Source organism: Lactuca serriola, chromosome 7, assembly GCF_051521515.1.
Source record: "Lactuca serriola cultivar US96UC23 chromosome 7, Lser_US96UC23_V15, whole genome shotgun sequence".
Taxonomy (NCBI): Eukaryota; Viridiplantae; Streptophyta; class Magnoliopsida; order Asterales; family Asteraceae; genus Lactuca; species Lactuca serriola.
The window spans coordinates 173,121,515-173,142,196 of record NC_136414.1 but is presented as its reverse complement, the minus strand read 5'-3'; positions in this window follow the sequence as shown (position 1 = coordinate 173,142,196).

The following is a 20,682-nucleotide window of genomic DNA, read 5'->3' as shown; positions in this document are numbered from 1 at the left end:
GGCGGCCGGAAGGCCGTTAAGCTAATGGGAGCGGAGATCGGAAGGATTGGAGAGCGGATACGTGTTGGTAATCATATGGGTTGCTAATGTGACCATGTTTAACATTCCATTGTGTTACTATTCTGTATTTAGTTTCTGATTTGGGTGTAAAAACCTTTTACTTTGCGTTTATGATTGAATGAAGCTTTGATTATTAGACTAATTGCTATATTGAATTATTTGTTTATGTTTAATTTATCTTGCCAAGCTTGTTAGAAGATCCTTACGTATTAATGATAATTATTTGCTATTAATTATTAAGTAAATTGAGTTGTATGAACATCTGCTTGATTGCTTGTTGCTTATGATTTTGATGACCATCGAGATTATAAGTCTAAGAATAACGAATGTGAAACTATGATTAACTTGGGAATAAGTAAGTTAATGTGTGAGCCTTGTTTGATGACCATCAACAAGAGGTTAAATTGAATTAGTAATTTGATTAACTATATTTACAAGTCTTGCTTGATACGAACTGAATACTAGGAAGCATGTTAGTTTAATCAACTGATCACTGTTTGAATTGACTTGTTTGCTAAAGAATTAGTTGTAGTGAACGCGAATCTAATCATTTTAGGAATCGGTGAACATAAGTAAATGAATTTATGTATGCAATTGTCTATATTTTTAAGGTGTAATTTATCTAAACCAAAGTACCTGAAGAGATGTGCTTTCCTGTTAGTTTATCGAGAGTTGTTAATTGTCAGTTTGAGATTTATTAAACCATTTTCTTTATTATTTTTGTGTGACCTGTAACCTATAATCAAATATATTAAATTAATCCACCGTTCCCTGTGATCGACACCCGACTTACCTAAGCTATACTGTAATCTGACTAGGTACACTGCCTATAAGTGCATAGATAGTCTAAGTTTGTTAGGTTATAAATATTAAAATTAGTGGGTACTTTCGTGCACATCAGAGTGTTTCATGGACTAAATTGCCATAGCCCAACTATCAGATAGAGTCACAACATAGAGTAGAGAAATATAAGAGTATAGAGTTTTCCAACAGATTAGATAACTGCCAATATTACTAGTATTACTGATGCAAATAAGTTCGGGAAAAACGACCTAACAGTAGGTCTTACATCAAACCATAAGGGAAAATGTTGACAGTTAAGAAGTCTAGTTGGAGTACTTTCAAGTTTAGGAATGTTTACAGACAAGTGCTCTACCGAGCATAGAAAAGAAAGGCTATTCCTTAAACAAAAGAGGAAGATGAGTTGACATCTTCTACTGGCGACGGGTATCTCTGGGGCGAACCCTAAGATCAGCCAGTTGGCGTACAACTTCTTGAAGATGTCCTTCCTGAGCCCTCTGACGCACTTGGAGTTCCCTGACTTTGGCTCGGGATGCAGCTAGCTGTTGCTGCAGAGCCTCATTGGTCCTCCTAGTCCTATCCATATCTTCTTCAAGTTAGCGGATACAGACAATGTTAAGGTTAGAGTTGGCGTCAATTTCCACAACTTTGCCAATGGCTGCATGACCTTGTTCGACGTTCCTAGCAATCCTACGGACCATGATGGGCAAGACTCGATCAGCTGAACCTCCATCGCTTATGTCGTAGAAGCTTCGGTCTCCGTTGAAAGGTAAAGGTTGACCATGTTCATTGCTCCATCGATTCAAGGTTGTTGCCCACATGGGAGTAGGACCTTGAAATGCTGGACGGGGGTTGGGGTTTGGAGCTACTGTGGGTAGGTTGTTGACTTATGGTTCGGAGTCGGAGCTATCCGAAAAGCCTTCTGCATGGTGATCATCCAAAGGGATCGGGTCATCATCTTCTGACTCTTCATCGAGCCATCCTCCAATGCCTTGGTTCGGATAGTACGGATCACCGGGAAGGTGGAAGCCAGCCATGCTATCTACGCGAGAGTGGGGAAAGAAAACTTAATAGACGTACTAATCTAAGATACTTATAAGACGATCGTTATTAGTCGACCCAATACTTGCATAGTGCATACCAATTACATGTACCCGAGACAGGATAGACCTTCAAATAAGTGACCCTAACTCTAGGTCCACAACCAAACAAGGAACATGAAGTAAAGCAAAGATCACAGATTCTAATTCTATAGCGTCTTAGTCACATGTAACCATAGAGTATCCACTTAGCAACTATTGCCCTACTAGTAACGAACCTTTTTGTTCTCACATATGTAAATCACAGAAATGCAGAATACTCCTATAGTATTCTTGTCCTAATGTTCTTGTGGTAGTGTTGGTAAGTTTTTAGACTTGTTGCAACACCACAACCACTCTTAGGCACATGCTAGTCACTCCTAGGAAATGTAGTTGATCAGGCTACATCCACCCAGATTTGACTATATGTCTCTAAGTCTAATTGTGTTGTTCAACAATCTAAATACTTTTGTTCTGTTCTAGTATGATACTGACTCTTTGTATGATTGGATGTATATATATATATATATATATATATATATATATATATATATACTTAGTTAAGTATTTTATTATATAAAAGTATATATTCTTGGTCAGAGTGTTTTAATCCCGATGTGTTTATAGTTCGAATATCTTTTATGGGTTGATATACTTGATTCACTATAAACAATGCTCTGATACCAATCTGTCACACCCCAAAACCGAGAACGGCGGAATACGTTCTGGGGTGGAGGACGTCATGTGCAGTATCATCACAATGCATAATAGTAAAGACAAGCAACAACATCCATTGCATTAATATAATAATTGTAATACAAGCGTGTTCTGTACAGTTTGTTAGACACCAAAAGTATAATCAAAATAAAAGATGAGTCTTGTATGTACTCCATCTTCTCAAACGTTGCATCTGTACCTGTCTACTGATGACCTGAGAATACAAGTTATTTTGAAAACGAGTATCAGCATAAAGCTGGTGAATTCATAAGTATTTAGTGTCATTGCTTGTATAAAAGTGTTTACAATCATGTACTATAATAGTTGTCATCAATGTTTGAAAACAGTGTGTTCCCTAGAAAATCCTATATTTTCCATTAAAAGTAGTCTTCTACCAAGACTCGGTTATTTGAATGTTTGATCCTTTTGAAAGTGTAAAAGTTTTCCCAGTGAAACTATCAGTATGAAAATATAGTTTTAAACTTTATTCATGCAAGGTAATTGGGAAAATAATATTTTACCCCAACATTGTCACTGCCTGCTGAATGTAATAAAAATGCAGAATCCAGGTAGTATTAAATGTACAATACACCTTGGGCAGTCCGTTTAGCCTTTAATTCTTAATGTGTTAATTAAAGGTCCGAATGTGAACTCGTATGTAACCATGCTGATTGACGATCGAATAACGGATGACCCTCTAGGTCACACGTAGTATGGTGACATTTTGTCACCCCTGGGCCTAGTCGGCTCGGACTGTAGCTAGCAGTCGGGATGTGGGAGTGTCTGTCCCATTTAGATCTATGCACATAATGCCCGCTCTCCCTCCAAGAGACTCTGGTTACGAGGTGATAGCACAATGAAGTGTCGTATCGAGAACTAGTATGTCACATTCTGTTTTAGTATATTCTCTTGTATTAGTGTATAATGTACTTTCTCGTATAATGTATAGAGTGTTCTCTTGTATAGTATATAGTATTCTCTTTACATACTATTTAGCATGTATCAAATCGTAACTGTACTAATATAGTAAGTGTCATGGTAATAGTGGTAATGAGCGGTAATCCTTAACTATACCTATTAAAGTTAAATAGAAATGTTAATTGCATGCCCTTGGTACACAAAGATATTAAACTGAAGTGAAGACTTTTATATCCAACACAAATATACATATTATATAACTAAGAATTCAACGACAGTCGGACAGATAACAATATGCCCTAAGTCCACATCAAACAAGAACTGGAAGTAAGGTGAGCTATCAATCCTAAGTCCTTTACGTGTTACTTATATAAATATATTGGTGTAGATATGGTTTGGGAACAAAAGAAGTTTAAAAGGGTTTGGAAATATTTTTATAACAATTTATCATGAAAGATGAGTTTGATAAACATTTAAAGCAGTTTTGTTGGCAAAGCAGTTAAAAGTATAGAAAATCCTCTTGGTTGCAAGTTATAAATCACATGAGATTGATACTATAACTTGTTCGATTCAACTTGTATTCCCCCCCCCCCTAAAAGCATTTAAAAACATTTAAAAGGTTGATTAAGGGGTATGAACTCACCTGCAGTGAGTAGATTTGATGGAAGTGTCGGGTAGGATGCTAGGTGTTAAGTGAGGACTTGAACACACACATAGATCCTATGTAACATGTAGTGATACATAAATGTATCTAATTAGTTATTTAATCACTAATTGAGTAAGTAAAGACACTCTAATGCATGAAAACACTTTGTTTCAAGTGTTAGGAGTGCTACGAGTTGCTTCTAAGGAGTGTATGGCCTCATTATGGAGTTTACACTTCAATTGGTTACCCCTATGTGTGTTTATGGTTAGAGGACCATTTCCCCCATGAGTTTACGGCCGTAAACTCATGGGAATGGTGTATTCATGTGCTTTAAGGCCTCATGCTTCACAAGGAAGTGCTCTAGGGTTAAATCAAGGGCTTAGGAAGTGGTTAGGAATCGAAATGGTACTCCCTTGGAGTTTTCCGTCCTTGGACCACTCCTTGGGAGTTTACGGTCGTAAACCCCAAGAGTTGACGGTTGTAAACCCTTGCCACTTCATCCTATTCGTTTTTTGTGGTTCTTAGATCATTCATGCAAGTTCCTAGTTCATTAGCCAAGCATTGGAAGGAGTTTGAGGCATCAAAACCCCTTTTAGGGGTGTTTACGGTTTTGGGAGATTCCCAAACTGTAAACCCATGTTCTTGGGGGGGTTTTGGTGATTTCTCTTATGGATTACAAGCACACTAAGCAAATAACTAGTTAGGGAGGGTACACTTACTTATATGAAGCTTGTAAGAGTGATTAGAGCCCCAAAAACACAAATGTGTTCTTGGTGCTTTGAAGATCACTTGAAGATCTATGTAAAAATCGAAATTCCATGGATGAAAAGATGTTTAAACACTAGATTAAGTGTTGTAGGAAAGAATCTAGGAACGAAAACTTACGTTTTTGATGGATTTGGAAGAAGAGGGTGATGATACTTGAGAGAAAAAGCCTTGTGTTCTTGAGTGGGAAGTGGATAAATGAGGTCAAGAGTGTAAACTCATGCTATATGCACGAGTCTTGGGAAAAAGGGTGTTTACGGCCCAAACACCTCTTGTTTGGCCGTAAACACCTTGCTAAGGTGTCAGGTTGTTTTGCTCGTTATACTTAACTAATAATGTCACTTTCTTTTATTAAATCGTTTGACGAAAAATAAAATAAAACACCAAACAGACTTAAATCCAGCCAAAAACGTACTGAAATGTTTTTGACTAATATTTGAAGTGTTTGACTGTGGAAATTATACAAATGAAAATTTCGGGTTGCCACACCAATTGTGTTAAGTGTTTTTTTTTATTAGAATCCACAGTATCTCTTGAATATTTGGCAAGAAGTAATCAAGGAGACAGTGGGAGTCTAAAAGATCCTTAAAGGGTTTCAAGAAGTAATCAAGAATAAAATCTGTATTTTATCGCTAGCACACAACTAGAGGTTTATAACCTATCGTGTTGACATTTCTGTGCCTATTCCACATGTTCTACATGTTCTCAATTGTTTTCATAACTACTTGGAAGCAATGGCAGACCCTTGTGCTGCCAGGTGGCAAGAGGTTAAGATTGCACAAGTTCAATCCATATGAGTTAGGATTTGTCACTAACGTAGTCTTGTGATTATGGTTTGACAAATTCACATGGATAAGAACACATACACCATAAAATCTAAGTGTCATAAGGTTTCTCTCCGATTCATGGAAATGATGGTGAGGAAACTCTTTCACTAAGTAGATTTTAAGTAGATAGCAATTGTGATATTTGCAGTTCTCAAAGTCGTTAGTGGAGCATGCGTGGTTAACCGGCACACTAACATGGACTTATGAGAAATGGAAAAGGTCTAAACAATTGAGACTATGATTACAACATCCCTTTTCATAGTTCTGAAATTGTTTAGACACACATGTGATCTATCTAAGATAAGGTCTATGATTTTGATAAAGTCTTATCAAAGCAATCTAGTATCAGAAATCTGAACTTTGGTAAGAATGTCAATAAAGTATTGACTTCTAGAGGTCCAACTATTTTCTGGATACATGTCAAAGCTAGTGGGAGCATAAGTGTTATGCTAATAATCATCATGTTAGTGGGAGCATGATAATTATGATAAGTATTGCAAGTTAGCAAGGTTAATTATAGAAAACAAAAGTTTCAATTCGTGAGGTTGCAGGGGTTGAAAAAGTTGTTTTTCTATAATTAAGGGAGAGGAAATTTTACTTCATTTCAATTCTAAAAAGCTTAGATTGATTTTATAATCATTCTAAAGAGCTTATATTGAGGTTTTAATCACCTTTAGTCAAGAATACATATATATATATATATATATATATATATATATATATATATATATATGTATATATGAATTTCATGTTGGATTGGTTCAACTTAAGAAAATTCTATATATTGCGTTCTCAAAATTCGATTATGATTACGACATCCCTTTTCTTAGTCAGATTTTGAGAATATGGAAAACAAAAAATTATTATGGCAAAAGACTGGTCTAGAACCATGTCTTTATGTGAAACATCATGAATCATGTCCCATTTACTTTGGGTACAAGATCGATTATATGTGCTATAATATTTATCGTTTCTGAATTTTTCCAAATGCCTTGGGTCATTAAGGGGAAAAATGTCTAGAATTGGATATGACTAAAGTGATTAAGCAATTGTCGAGGATAATCTAAGGTTTACCAAAGATTGGTTGCTCAAGGACAGTTGGAAGTATAGTGTGAATTTTGGAAGGGCCATATTGACATAGTCTGAAAAGAGGTAACTCTTGTTCAGAAGTGGTAGTCAAAATGGGAATATAGAGTTGTCTCCATATATAGAAGCAATCTATGTAAGATTAGAAAAAACTTAGTGCAAGAAGCATGTTCAAAGCAATGCATACTTTGAGTATAAGGCTTTGTGTCCATGTAGTAGGTCTTCATTGGAATACCCTGTAATGGTTGTTGACAAGTCTTTGTGACTTTGTACACATTCATTGCAAGAGGGTAGTGCATTTAAGTTTAAGGCCTAACAAGATTTCGATTTGGGAGTGTGAAATTAGAATCATTGAAAGTTTGGTCAATTTGTTTATTTCACGAAGTAAGGATCATAGACAAACATAGAGTGCATACTTGGTGTATGGAAAAGCTATTTTTTAGAAAAACATAGTGTACATGCTTGGAGCATGGGACAGCTAGTGTTTTTAATTCAAGTATAAAGTTGATAAAACCGAAACAATGAATAATGAGTAATCAGTATGGTGATAAATAAAAGTGGTCTATTTATATTCATAGGGTTTGATACCATATTTGATTCATTTATTCTTGTGTTTCACTTTGCATGTTTTGACTTCCATAATAACTAGGTTATTCTTCCGGAATGACTAAGTTATTCAAACCATCCACAGTCGGTCATATGTTGGAAGTAGATATGAATCAATATTGTCATGGATTGGCTTGTAGAGGTCCAAGTTGGTGGACAAATTTGTGCTACAACACTCATGAGTGCTCATAAGTTCTGAGTATTGGATTCAACCCACGCTCATTGGAATCACTTCATGGATTTTATCACGGGTGATCATGAGACGATAATATCTTATATTCTTCAAACCTAGAGATATGAGTTGTTACTATGAGTTGGTTGTACATTGATTGCATGAAACCGCATTGGTAACTCGATGTTATAAAACGTGCTTTTGTGCATGATTCAACAAGTAGTAGAACAAGCCATATGAGTCAAAGTTTATCCATTCCTTTTACTTTCAGGATAAAAGCGGTATTTGTGGGCCCCTTGATGATTTAGTGGTGACACATGTGAGTGCTTGACCAAGCCAGGACTGATTTGATTTGCTCAATCAGTCAATCATCATAAATCGGAAATCGGGAAACAACTAATAGACCGATAGAATGATTATAATCCATGTCTCAGTCCATATGATATCTAGAATGGAGGAATATATGATCTCTTATCTAATGGACAAGTCATTGACAAAGGTCAGAGTTCATCGGCAAGGTCAGAGTTCGACAGGAGCTTTTGAGAGCTACGATTGATAGTCGGGATTTGAAGTCATACTTAATAATAGTTTTAGACTTATCCAAGTGGGAGACTATTAGATTAATGTCTAAGTCCATAACTATAATTGGTAAGACTTGACCCGACCCGGCATGGTCCATTTGGGTTGCATGGCATCGGGACAATTGGATAGACAAGATGAGGAAAAAGGATACTAGTGATTAATATATTATAAGTTCTAATATATTAGTATATAATCATATTATTTAATTAGTATTGATCAAGAATTAATTTATAATTAATTAAGTGATCAAAAGGAACTAATTAAATATGGACTCTTAGATATATGTGTGTGATGGGCCAAGTTCATTTAGGTTGGGCTAAGCTTTCATGGATAGTCCATGGAGTGTTTAACCCATGGATCATATGAAATTAAAGGCCATGGGTATTAGGGTTTAACCGTAATCTCCACACTATATAAAGAAGTCCTTGGTTGGTCAAATTGGGACTAGTGTGTGTATACAAAAGGGCAAGGCCGATTTCACTAGAGAGAACCAAAGTATCCTTATTATCAAGGTTATTCCAAGTGTTCATGGTGTTGTGTGAACCATTTGAGGTGTCACACTTGGGACACTAGGCACTCAAGCTTCATGAAGACAAGTTACATCAAAAAAAAGGTATGTATTCTATCTTTTTTATTACCCAAGTATATGATATTTGTATGCTAGTATAGGGTAATATCTTGGAAACTTCATATTTGCATGTATAATAGAGAAAACAAAGATGCAAGGTATTTAGGGTTGTATGTGCACCATAGGATGCTGTAGTATACTAAAACCCAATAGTAGTTAGTAGCCCGGTTTAGAGCAGAGGTTACTCCAGCTATTGTAGTGTAGCCTTTGACGATTGAGCTGGTGAGTGGGTCAGGGTACAAGACTTTGAATGATACGGGTCCCACCCGAGGGCAGAAGATCGATTTGGAGTATCTAGAGCAAAGAGGTTCATGTCATGTGAATTAAGTGGAGGATCTCGGGAAGAGATCCAAGAGTTCGTATCTGCTTTTGAGAGGCTAGCAGGGCCGGATTTAGTACAACATTTGCGGGAAACTACGCAAGGGTGTTTTTCGTTTTGAGGGTTTTAATAAGTGTATCTCTGGGTTTGTTTCCCTACTTGTGTTTGGATTATACCTTCAAACATTGTCATATGCCATTTACATACCGTGAGTTGCGGGGTGGTTAGTGAAAGGTCGTTTGCCTCTTTGCTGGTTTGATGCGTTTGATATTATCTTGGTCTATGGTCAAGATCGGTTCAGGGACATGATGCGGAAGGTCTACGGTCAGGATTGGTGACTCAACCACTTTGCTTGAGTCGACTTTCGGAAGTGCCAAGGAAAGTGGTCTACTACAGAGGCTTTGGTCTGGGCATTGATTATTTGGACTTCAAGATATGAGTGTGGCATCATTTCAAGGTGTCTGAGATTATTAGTTTTGCTAGGATTCGGGGAGTGTTTGTCTGATCTTTAGGAGTTGTGTGGTCTTTTGGGGTTTGGGCTAGTAATAGAACACTGACACGGGTAAGGAGCAGGTTGTCAAAAATTTGGGTAATAAAGAGTAAAAAGGATTGGGAATCCTTCAAATCTCATGTATTCTGAAGACTTAGTCGAATCTAAGTGGGGGAGAATCACGAAGGTATTCAGGACAGGGGCATGTATGTTACCAAGATGGGTTTCTCATCCTCATCGAGAAAATGGCGGCCCAAGTGGATATTTGGTTTAAGGGTTGTGTTAGGATGAAAGTGTTGTAAGACTACGGGGGAGCCGTAACATTCACTAATGGTCAGTTGGGGTGAAAGTGTTGTAAGACTACGGGGGAGCCATATCATTCATTGATTGTCAGTTGGGGTGAAAGTGTTGTAAGACTATGGGGTGCCGTAGCATTCACTGATGGTCAGTTGGGGTGAAAGTTGTTGGATTTGGTGTCTAAGCCCATAACTATATCTGGTATGTACTTGACCCAATAGTAGCATGGTCCTTTTGGGTTTTCTTCACCAGTGCAATTTAATAGGATGGGCTTTTGAGAATAAGGTTATTGATGATTTATTAATATATTATAAGTATAATGTTTTAATTGAGAAATCATATTATTTAATTAGTAGTGGCCAAGAATTAATTTGGAATTAATTTAGTGGTCAAAATAGACTAATTAAATATAAGGGATTGATTATGTAAATCAATCATTCTTATAGTGTGGGCCAATGATTCATTAGGGTGGGCTAAATGGTTCATGGATAGTCCATGGAGCCTAAGGAGTGTGGAAGGTCATAGTGTATTAGGGTTACATTGATGAAACCCTAGAGTTTGAAACACTACATAAAGAAGCCCCTTAAGCCAAAAATTGGTTACCCCATCATACTTGTGTGTGAGCAGATTTTTGTGACAACCCGAAATTTCCATTTTGTACGAACATTAGCTATTCAATAGAAGCTAGTCCAGTTTCAATGAATTTCAGACTTTTCCGAATAAGTTGGTGTACATTAGGGTTTATGTTTAAGGAGATATCAGGAGAGTGGATGCTCATGGGTTTTTGAAACTTGAGTATTCAAAACTTCTTAATGGTAGAGTTCAATTCCGGAATAAAAATATTTTCTGCCAAAATATTTCAGGACTATAAATAGATTTCTGAACTAAATTCATTCATTATTTACATTTCCAACTAGAGAAAAGCCATTTTCTCTCTCACGGATCTTCGGGTTTTCATCCCAAATCGTGAGTACACTTCTCTAGTTGTTTTATAATTCTTGTTATATGCTTAATAACATAGATTACATGTCAAATATGTGAGATCCGGGAGTTTACCGCCCAAGAACGTTCTTGGGGAGTAAACTCCAAAATGAAGCTTAAAGGCTATCTAGTCCCGTTTCCTTGTTAGGTAACTAGCTTAGGATAATATGTATGATCATTTGAGACTAGAAAACAATCAAGAACACATAGCTTAGGGTGTTCACGGCCCAAGAACTTCTTGGACCGTGAACTCCAAATTCAAGGGCTTAAAGGTGCCCTAATCACTCCTAAGGCTTTAGACTTTAATACCCATTTAATCCTAGCTAATTTATGGACTTCAAAACATCAAAACCACCCCTTAAAGGGTTTTTACGGCCAAGAGAATGCTCATAGGCTGTAAACACCAAATAAGGGCACCAAAGTGTGCCTAGGGTCCTCCTTAGCCTTAAACAAATGCCTAGAATTTATCCTACTTGTGTTTGGGACTTGAAAGAATTAAAACACCCATCCCATGAGAGTTTACGGCCGTAAACTCTAAGGGATATGGTATTTTGGCTGTAAACTCCTCAAAGGAGTATTTTCTATGCCCTAAACTACCCAAAGGATTAAACCACCAAGCAAGGCTTATACTAGAAATCATATGGCACTTTAAAACACCAATTACCACCAAGATTGGAGTTCACGGCCGTAAACTCAAGGGTTTACGACCGTAAAATCCTTGTGTGGGGTTTATTGAGTAGTAAACACTTATATAAGACCCTTTGGTACATTAAACCCCTTTAGCCTTGTCCCATAACAATCTAGAAGCAATCCTTAGGACCTATAACACTTATACCAAGTGTTTACATGTTCCTGAGTGTCCCAAATTATTTCATTAAGTTATTATTTGGCTAATTAGTTATATATATGCTCATTATATGATAACTAGGCTCGTGCGTGTGAACAAGTCTCCGTTTGCCACCTAGCATGGTATCCGACACTTCAATCCAATCCACTCACCACAAGTGAGTTCATACCCCTTTAATTAACATTTGAAATACTTTTAAATGTTTTAAATACTTTTATGGGGGGATACAAGTTAAATACTTATAGTTATTGCATCAATCACATGTGATTAATAACTAGAAAACCAATGATTTTATCACTGTTCAAACTGTTTATCAAACTGTTTTACTTCAAAATGTTTTACAAACTCGTTTAATTATCAAATGCTTTTATTAAACTTTGTTTTACTTCTTATAAATTTCATGCCCATATATGTATAGATATATAAGAAATGTTTAAAGGACTTAGGAAGGCCATCCGCCCTATTTCCTTTTCGCGCTTGAGATGTGGTCTGGTGGGATTTCGGGTAGCCCTCCGAAGGTCGTTTCAATATTAATTATATATCAAATGTACATATATAGACATAAAAGTACTCCTTTATTCACGCGTATCAGTACATCATTAGTAAGTTACCATCGGGGTAACACAGGATCATACTACTACAATTTCTAGATCAATGAGTCAGTTCATTCATGAGTCAATACTTATTACTAAGAGTACATATACAACTATACTAGGACGAGAACATATATAACGATACTAGAACAAGTAACATTACATTACATATACATGAATACGTTAACAATTGTGATCCACTGTATGGGAGCATGCCTTAATTGTCATGACCCGAGTTGTAGCCAGAGTCTCTTGAAGGGAGAGCTTGAGTTTGCGTATAGATCTATACTGGATTGACTATCTTACACTTGGCTGCTAGCTACAGCCGGACCGGCAGGTCTACGGGTGCCAAACGTCATACCTTATTTTCGACTATACGTTGTCGTTGTTACCAGTCTATAGTATGGTGCAATTTATCACATAATACCTTAATATAAATCCGGTTTAAGGTAGTTAGTATAGCAGTAGTTCCTATAATACAACACTACAGTACTACAATGATTTACCCATTACATATTTTTAGTGATTACTTCACTTAAACATTAATGTACAAACTATATTTTGTTAAATGATAGTTACACTTGGAAAATTACACACTTTCACAACAAACGAGCATACAAAACAGTTAAGCCTTGGTAGAAGGCTACTTTAATAGAAACTATAGGTTTTTCTGAGAAATTCAAACTTTTACAAACGCTTACAAACATTTACTTACATTTTACAAACTTACACTTGAGACATGTTCAAACGTTTTGATAACAAACACCGACACTAAAATACTTATGAACTCACCAGCTTAATGCTGATAAACTCTTTCAAAATAACTTGTATTCTCAGGTCATCAGTAAACAGGTACCGATGCCAGCTTTTGAGAAGATGGAGCGCATCCAAGACTCATCTTATTATTTTGATTTACATTATATTTTTGGTGTCTAAAACTGTACAGAACACGCTTGTATTAAAATTATATATTTAATGCAATGGATGATGTTGTTTGCTTATTTACATTTACTGTGTTGTGATACTTTACATGACGTTCTCCGCCCCAGAACGTTTCCGCCGTTCTTGGTTTTGGGGTGTGACAATTTTTGTGTGAGTAAACCTATTCTCTAAAAATCCTCCTTTACACTTGGTGTTTGTAACACATTAGAGGCATTAAATTTGAGGTGATCAAGCTTCCAAGGACAAGAACTACACAAGAGGTAAGCTATCTAACTAGTTGTTATATTTAATTGTATGCTAGTTACGTTTTATGCTTTGGAAACTTGAAAAATGCATGTATAATTGGAGAAAACATAATCCCAAAGCATCTAGGGTTGCATGTGCACCGTAAGAGTGTTATAGTGGTTAAAACGCAACAGTGGTATAAGAGCCCAAGTTTGTTTTCTGTTATATTTGATGCTCACTTGTTTTCAAAGATGGAAAATCGAGTTTTCTACATTCTGACAGATGAACTCGTCGAGTCCATGAACAGACTCGGCGAGTCCACTCATTAAATCATCAACTCGGCGAGTCCATATCATGCACTCGACGAGTTGGTGCCTCTGTGTGCAGAACTTCGAGTTTTTGGCCAGAAATGGATAGAGTGATTACTACAAACTGTTTTGTAGTCATAAAAATTGTATTTTCTGAATTGGTAATGATAGTCTTCATCCATTTAAAGGAAACTATCAAATGTTTAGATAATAAAGTAATTATTTGTAGTATTTGATATGAATTGTCTTGCTATGAGTCATTACCACATTAATCCTCGTTAAAAGTATAATGAAATTATTAAGTAACTAAACTTTTATTAAATTCCCAATCTTAGTTACTTTAGGAAAAATATGTTAATCCATGAAATTACTCTTTGCACTTTATTAAGTTGTTAGTGGAGCGTGTGTGGTTAACCGACACACTAATTTGGGACTAATAAGAGTGGCAAAGGGTAGCTTAATTTTAATCATAGATCAATGGAGCGTGTGTGGTTAACCGACACATTGATTAGATGATTTGTAACATTAAGAGTACCAAGTATATTTGCATGGTTATTTACACCTAGTTTGTGATCCTCGGCATCCCAGTAACAAACTTGTAGGGCACAGTCGAGATTTAAACATGTCATTGAAAGTTCATAGCAAAGACAACGAAGACATAGACATGATTTATCCAAGGCAGATGATCCAACATTTAAGATTAATTTATTGTTTCTACTTACACCAATCACAGATTCATATATATCATTGCAAGGACTAGCTTTAAAATAAAGAGCGTTACCTTTGTAAACCAAAATAAAAACATCATTATTATCAAATCCAAAAGTAAATCCATCCATCGACAATGAATAAAATAAGATAATGTTTCTTTCCATGTAAGGCGAATAATAACAATCTTTTAAATTAATTGAAAAACTAGAAGGTAATGAAAGCATGTAATCTCCAATGTTGGTAATAACTAACTTGCTCGTGTTTCCCATGATCAAATCAAGCTCTCTATGACTTAGCTTTCTACTTTGCTTTAGACCCTACACATCAGAACAAATGTGGGTTCCACATCCCATGTCAAGAATCCAATTACTAGAGATAGAAACCGAGTGTAATGCAATAGTAAACATACCTGAAGTGCCAACACCCTTGGCCTTTCTCTTCTTAAGATCTTCAAGATACTTAGGGAAGCTACATTTCTAAAGGCCATTCTCTAGCCAATAACAACATGTGGCCTCTTTAGGTTCATTCACATGTGTTATGTCGGGAACGTCCTTCTTAGGGTTGGGATTACAAACTTTTGTTTTCCTTTTTCCGTTGACATTGGGATGAGAGGACGTCTTTCTTTTAACATAAATTGTAACATTCATTATCCAGGTAATTTTCATTTTTGACCCTAAGTGTGAAATTTAATTGCAAAAATGGTCACATGGATCCATAAGTGAAAACACGTGGTTGTGCGTTTGCTGGGCGTACCCTTTGGTACGCTAGGTGTAGGTGGAAAAAACCCATACGCTAATTTTCAGGGTTCGAGCACTATTTAAGCCTCATTATCTCTTTAAGACCCCTTCCCTTATCAACCTCCATCCCCCAAATCGTCCCTACCAAAGCCTAATTCTTTATGTGTGCATTTTGAGCTTGAAAGTTTGCTTTTGGTGATCTTGAAGGAAGAAGAAAAAGATGGAATCAAATTAGAAGCTCAAGGCATCTTGGATCTAGAAATAACTTGTCGTCAAGCTTCAATTGGAGGTATAAAGCTTGGATCTTGGTGTATTATTTGCTTAAATCGTGTTAGTCTAGAATTTGTATGCATTCTTGGTCCAACAGTTTGGTCTAATGGAGTATGAGCTACTCTGCGTCCTTGAAATGTAGTTTCTTGTAGTTTTGAGCTTCTAGATTCATAAAAATGAGAGCATGGACACTCTCATTAAACCATTCAAGAGTTTGGGAGTTTTGGGTGACTTTTGGACCAAGGGTTTGAGTTTTTACCCTCTTGAATTCATGCAAATGGATAAAGTCAGAGACTTTATCCATTAAGATGTCCCTTGATATTTGAATCCGAAGTTTGGTGCCTTGACTTAATGAAATAGGAGCTTAATAGAAAAAGTTAGGTTTCATCTCTAATACGTTAGGCGTACATGGAGGTGCGTTGCGCATACCAAGGTTTAAAATCATGGGATTGCTAAGGCACTCTCTACGCTTGGCGTAAAGGGGAGCACGCTAGGCATACTCAGCCCAGATGGAATCCTTGACTTTTTGACTTTGACTTTGACCAGGATTTTTACCTAGGAATATTTTGGGTATTTTGAGTAGTAGTTTGCGAATAGGTCATTGTTTGCTATATAGGTGACCTGTAGAGCCAACAGTTGGAGATGTGATCTGTTCAGCTATCTTTTCAGACTGTAAGGTGAGTTTTCTTCACTGTACTTGTGGGTCCAAGGCACCAATTCCATTCCACTGGATTATGTATCCTGGTATATTGGATTGATGTTATGTTGGTTATATGATAGGCTGGTTGATCTGTATGATTACCTATGTTTGCTTAGTATGTGTTAGATAGGTAGATCTGTATGATTACTTGTACTTGCTGGTTATTGATTGTTATTGTATATGTCGACATATTATTTTATTTGGGTTGAGGGGGTTCTACTTTGTGCCGAAGGACAAAATACCTGGGGAGGTCCGGATAGGCTGAAGGCTTGAGAGGCGGTCAAGTCAGGCCGAAGGCCCGAAGAGTTATCCAGATAAGTCGAAGGCCTGCAAGGCGGTCTAGTCAGGCTGAAGGCTCATATATGTATGATGTTATCAATACTAGTTGTGTGTGATAATTTGGGGGAAGTCACTAAGCTTTGGCTTATAGTTTAAGTTTTATGTTTCAGGTAATTTAGATGATCGGGGGAAAAGCAAAGGCGTGATCGTACACATCCTTGGTGATATGTTTTGGAGATGTTATGAGATATTGACTTTGGGAATATTTTTACTTGATCTTGGGTTTTATGAATTGGATTGAAATGAAAACAATGACTTCTCTTTAATTATCCGGCTGATCAGTTTGTCTTGGGGAGCACTAATCTTGTTTGTGAAAAAGAAAAACGGGTCTCACCGCATGTGTATTAATTATCAGGAGTTGAACAAGTTAACGGTGAAGAACCGTTACCCACTTTCGTGGATTGATGAGCTCTTTGATCAGTTTTAGGGTGCATCTTGGTTCTCCAAGATCAATTTTAGGTCAGGGTATCATCAGATGAGGGTTAGAGAGGAGGACATGGAAAAGACAGCATTCCAAACTCGTATGGTCATTACGAGTTCGTGGTGATGTCGTTCGGGCTCACCAATGTGCCTGTAACATCTATGGATTTGATGAATCGAGTGTGCAAGTTGATGCTCGATCGATTATTTATTGTTTTCATCGATGATATCTTGGTCTATTCCAAGACCAGAGAGCAGCATGAGGAGAAGCTTCAAGAGATCCTGGAGTTTTGAGGAAGGAACAACTACATGCCAACTTCTCGAAGTGTATGTTTTGGTTATGGGAGGTCCAATTCTTGGGAAACCTCGTTAACCAGAATGGGATTTTAGTCAATCCGGTCAAGATTGAGGTTGTTATGCAGTGGGAGTCCCAAAGTCCCCTTCAAAGATCATGAGTTTTCTGGGTTTAGCAGGGTATTATTGGTGATTTATTCATGATTTCTCCATGGTTGATGTACCCCTCACTCGTCTGACGAGGAAGGTCGTGGATTTTCACCGGGGGCTGAGCAGCATGCTGCATTCGAGACACTGAGACATAAATTATGTGAGGCCCCAGTATTGACCCTCCCTAAGAGTGATAAGGATTTTCTTGTATATTGTGATGCATCCATCATCGGACTGGGAGCAACCCTTAAGCGAGGGAGGGTTATCACTTATGCCTCATGGCAGTTGATGCCGCATGTGGTGTGATATCCTACACATGATCTAGAGTTGGGGGCGGTGGTGTTTTCCCTTAAGATTTGGCAAGAATATTTTGTATGGGGTCTGGTGTACCATCTACATGGATCATAAGAGTTTAAGATACCTTATGGATCTGTCGAATCTAGACATGAGACAACATAGGTGGCTTGACGTGGTCAAGGATTATAACTGTGAGATTCTGTACCACCCAGGGAAAGCGAATGTGTTCGTTGATACTTTAAGTCGCAAGTCGGTTAGTTCTTATATTAGGAGCTTATGTATAAGGATTTCGATCGATTCACCACTTCTAGATTTGATTAGGGAGGCTCAGGCTGAGGGAGTCAAGAAAGAGAATTGGAAGCAAGAGTGAACCAGGGGCAAGATTGAAATTTTTTCTTCCGATAGTCGTGGATTATTGTGTAGTCGGGTTTGGGTTCTAGATTTTGGTGGAAAACTATGTTCAGTAAGAATGAACAAAAAAAAACGAAAAAAAGAAGGTGAAACAAGAATTCAACAACGTATCATCAAGATTCATCAAGATTTCAGTAAGAAAAAAAGAAGAAGAGGTTGGAAGAGGGAATACAAGTGTTCCCCCAAATAAAACACGCACAAAGGTTTTTTACGCCAAAGAATTCTAAAAAACAAACTACTGTGAGAGGAAAAGTGTTGCGCATGTGTTGCACTGCGCAACATTAATAGGTCTGTAGATGTTTTTTTTTACAAAAAACAAACAACACCTAAGACAATAGAATAAGATACAATCATCAGGCCCTGTCTGGCATCGGACCCCACCCGGTATACATATCACATACTACACATGCAAGAGTCACACAAAAAACTAGCATCCTAATCATAATAAGTCATGGGCCGACATTGGTGTCTTCGGGTTGCCAAGCACTGTAAGGAGACTCGCCTCAAAATGCCAAAATCAAACAAATGCTTGGACTGTTGATCCGGATAGTCCCCACACTAAATAATTAATAAAACCCCCAATTAATAATTGGGCGATAAACCATAAATAGGAATCTATTTCATTTGTCCAACTCCTTGGGTGAAAGACCGTTTTACCCCTTCCTACTTGGACCAATATTTGAGGCTCAACCCAATGACACCAAAAAGCCCAATACTGCCCAACTCCCTAAATGATACCTAAAACCCAATATGGGCCCGAATCTAAGGAGGCCCAAAGCCTATCAATACCCCAAAGTTAGAAAGGTTAATGTCCCAACAAGGTCTAAAACTCTATTAGTCCAAATGTGGCCCGAATTCGCAAAATCCCAAGCCCAAGCCTAGTATGTTGCACGTACCAGATGTACGCACTACGTACTAGGTTGAATGCATGATCACGAACACAGGCACGTACGCACAGCATACTGCTGTGTACGCCTAGCATACACGCTTATTAATAACTTTTTCCTTAAGTGCTTAATACTTGCATTCCAACATCCAAATCCAGATCCAAGTCTATAGGAACGTGTTAATCCGTAAAGTCGTGAACTTGGAGCCTTTCAATGGACCAAAAGAACCCAAACCTTACTTTAGAATTCTACTTTCACCAAATGGACCTATAAACATGCATGGTTGATTCACAACCATCAAGATGCTAACTTTATGGACTAGGGGCCTCAGAAACATCAAGAGAAGCAACTCCCAACTTCTAGGGTGGAAGAAATCCACTAGATCTCACCATAGGACAAAAAAGGGACCAAAACTTCATAAAGACTAGATCTAAGCATACAAGGAGAAAGTTTCAAGCTTTATACCTCAATGAAGATGGAAATGATGTGTGAAGTCTGGATCTACAAGTTCTCATTTGATCAAAGCTCCTTCTTCCAAGCTCTTCTTCCTCAAATCTCACCAACACACACTAAAAATACACACAAGAGGATCAAATCTCTTTAAGAGGGGCTAGGGTTTCGAAATGGGACTCAAAGGGAAATAGAGACTGAGAAATGAGAGGTTTATGGGACATAATGTTGTTTAAATAGGGTCCAAACCCTAAAATTTAGGGTTTGTCCCTTTGGTGCATAGGCCCCGTGTACTCCAAGATTCCGAACATAGGGACAAAATCTATAAAATATTTACATACCAAGGGTCAAAATGAAAAGTACCTTGAATCTGGTGTTACAATTCTCCCCCACTAGAATTAGACTTCATCCACAAAGTCCGCTGCTACAAATAATTCTAGGTAATGCTCCCTCATCTTGTCCTTAGGATCCCATCTCCATTTAGACCCCTTTTAGTGCTACCACTGCATAAATGTTGTTTAAATAGGGTCCAAACCCTAAAATTTAGGGTTTGTCCCTTTGGTGCATAGGCCCCGTGTACTCCAAGATTCCGAACATAGGGACAAAATCTATAAAATATTTACATACCAAGGGTCAAAATGAAAAGTACCTTGAATCTGGTGTTACAATTCTCCCCCACTAGAATTAGACTTCATCCACAAAGTCCGCTGCTACAAATAATTCTGGGTAATGCTCCCTCATCTTGTACTTAGGATCCCATCTCCATTTAGACCCCTTTTAGTGCTGCCACAGCATAAATGTTTTCGTCATCTTGTCAAGGATGGAAATTGGTCTCTCAATATAATTTAGGCAATCATCTACCTAAATATCCTCCAATAGAAACACCGCAGAACCATCAACCAAACATTTTTGCAGTTGAGAGACGTGAAATGTGTTATCGATCTGTCTAAGTTCCTCAGGAGGATCCAAGCGATAAGCAACCCGGCCCACCCATGCCAAAACCCTTAAAGGACCGATGTATCTGGGACCCAACTTGCCTCTCTTCCTAAATCGGATGACGCCTTTCCAAGGTGACACATTTAGGAGAACCATATCCCCAACCTGGAAATCTAAATCTGGTCGGTGCT